Raw genomic sequence first — 3,062 nt, 5'->3', positions numbered from 1 at the left:
TCATTAATGGCAAAGTTATTGCTAAATAAACAGACCCATAGCAGAAATGTAAAAATTGCTTAGGTGCATAAGGGGTATACAGGTACGAGAGCTGAGGTAGTTTGAGACCATCTGACTGCTGTTAATAACATAGATAACTGGACACTTTTTACTGCTACCTTTAACTCTTTCGCTGCCAATGTATGCCATACGTTGGCAGTAACAGGCCCCTGTAAGCAGGCTCCCAGCAGCTATAGCTACTAGGAGTCTGTTTACATGTGTAAAACGAACTGTCAGCTTTAGGCTACATTCACATTATGGATTCCTGTGGCAAGAATACCAAATCTCCCATTTAGATGTGCCATTGACACCCATTCAAGTTAATGACTGGGTGACAGCAGCCACATCTGCAAAAGGCAGTCCGCATGTAATTGTATATGAAACGATTACATGCAGTTTGGAATAGATTACTGTATCCCCGGATGCAGGAGAGATGTGTCCAGGGACAGTGATCTATTTCAAATTGCATGTAATCGTATCACAAACGATTACATGCGGAGTGCCACTTACAGATGCTGCAGCTGTCACCTGGTCTTTAACTTGAACGGGTACAGCGGCTACATCTGAACAGGAGATTTGGGTTTGCTGCAGCAGGAATTCGTAGGTTCCTGCCGCAGGAATCCCACGTTGCATAGTGTGAATGAGGCCTTACACTGGAAGTGATTCAGGTGGTTGTAGAGCTCTGACATGTGCGTATTCTAGTGCTCTGCTGCCCCGTTTTCACGCTTCCATTGGTTGGCCCAATGGAAAGCAGTAGCATCTGTGACATCATGCAAAAACGCCAGAGATACATTAATAAAAAACACTCAAAAAACATGTGATGCACGTTTTAAGGAGTTACCAATGAAGACTATGGAAACAAAAATGCTCATCTCTGCCTGAATTTAAGCCCATCTACTTTTTCAAGTCACAGGCATTTTGTTACAAGTGACTGAACACTCAGATGTGAACAGGGGCCATTATCAGAGTTACATGTGAAATTTTGACTTCCTGACAATGACAGACAGCAGAGTTTAGTGCATGAAGGGAATAGGGTTTAAAGTGGATCTGAACTCAAAAAATTTAGATTTACATCTAGAAATATTAATTGTGCCTGAGCAGTACTCTGAAAACGTACCTATTGTCTAGAATTCCTCCTGAAAATAACAGTGGACTTCCTGGTATAGGAACGTACCTAGGCACTCCGGTGCTTACAGCCTCATAGATTTCTATCTGCAGTGTGAGATTTAAAGCTCTGCTGTCTTTGACTGCTAGTTTAGGAGATTTGAAGTGAGATTTGGTGATGTCACTACTATGCTGTTCATTAAACACAAACAATTATCAGAAAACAATTTTTAATAATTTATATTTGCATGTATTCCATTATTATACACTTACCCAGAATTCCACACCCAACACTCCAGACAACCAACCCTTTTCCCCCGCAACTCTGCCTGCAAGTAATGATGGGAGAGCATGTGCTCTTGTTATTCTACCATGGCTGGGTTTAAAAGAAGACTAATGTCCTCCTGTGACCCAAAACTTAGCATATAGCGGGCTATTGCCAGGAAAGATCGCAACATAACTGTCAGGATCCACCCTGCCACCTGATTGACCCGCCTCCTTCAAACCCGGGTTGTACGGGTGAAACCCGTACGGGTGGCAACCCTACTCCTCCCTCATCTGTCCCTTCAGTAAGCACTGGAGGAACAGAGAGGGGAGGGGGGAATCCCGCTCTCTGCAGGGAGAAGATCATGAACTGTGTGATCAATAAAGCCGACGTGTGACAGCTGCAATGTCACACGTTGGCTCTAACTATGGGGATGAGTGTATTTCTTGACAGAATGACGAATGCAAATGAATACGAATTTCCAATATCTAAAATTTCTGACAAAATTCGTTAGCGGTAGTATGTACAAAATTTTGTTTTTGGATGAATTTTCGTTGCAGCAAAGGGACATAAAACAAAAGAAAATGACATGTTTTATTTTTGTACAGTCAGAAGGAAAAAAAAGTGTGAGGTTCACTCCTGATTCAAACCATACCCTTTAGGCCTTCTGAGACCCCGCACAGCCCTGGTGAACAACACGAAGTATGCAGCTTTATATTTTTCTGCATTGTTGTATAATGTATTGCTGGGTTTTGTAGTCTTCTATAGCTGAATGTATTCTGCATTGTTGAATAATGTATTACTGGGATTTGTAGTCCTCTATGGCTGGTGGTATTTTGTATTGCTCTTATAATGGATTGCTGGGATTTATTCTCCTCTATAACTGGTGGTATTTTGCACTGCTCTATAATGTATTGCTGAGATTTGTAGTCCCTCTACAGCTTGGAGTCAGTGGCAGAACTACCAGGGTCACAGGAGATGCAGCTGCGACTGAGCCCTGGCACTCCACCACTGTTCTAACATCATTAGCATGTTTTTTTTTTAGAAAAAATGTCACATGACACACACAAAAAAAAAAGGTATCAGTAATTGGTATCGGCGCATACTTGAGGAAAAGGTTCAGTGCTCGTTCTTGGTCTTGAAAAAATGGTATCGGTGCATCCCTAGTACTAACAGATCAGTAAATAAAATGAGCCTGTCCTTCAGTAATATGGACAGCTCAGGAGATTCCACTGTTAAACTGGCCATTCCATTCCTGCTGAATTGGCCAAAATCTAAACCGTTGGTGGCCCTGTTAGCACCATCCAGTTAAACAAACTAGATGCCTAGCTATACTTGGTGTAGCTAAAGAAATTACTGCAAAACTAACATGCAAATATTGAATTCTGGAAAGTCAGTACCCCTGATCTGGAGACAGTGGCGGAACTACCGCCGGTGCAGCCGGTGCTCCGGCACTGGGGCCTCAGCCTGGGGGGCCCAGCACAGTCCCTGTGCATAGATGGTGGGACTTGCCGGAAGCCGGATCGCTATCCAGCGGCCAGCGGGCCCCCAGTCTCTGCGCCGGGAGAGTCGGATCATCCGTTCATCTGACACTCCCGGCGCAGAGATGGGGGCGCCCCGGCCGCTGATCCGGTGCTATCCGGTGGCCTGGCAA

Source organism: Nanorana parkeri, unplaced genomic scaffold (assembly GCF_000935625.1).
Source record: "Nanorana parkeri isolate BGI_ZX_2015 unplaced genomic scaffold, ASM93562v1 scaffold369, whole genome shotgun sequence".
In the NCBI taxonomy this organism is placed as follows: Eukaryota; Metazoa; Chordata; class Amphibia; order Anura; family Dicroglossidae; genus Nanorana; species Nanorana parkeri.
The sequence above is the reverse complement of the archived record's forward strand: the minus strand, read 5'-3'. Positions refer to the sequence as shown.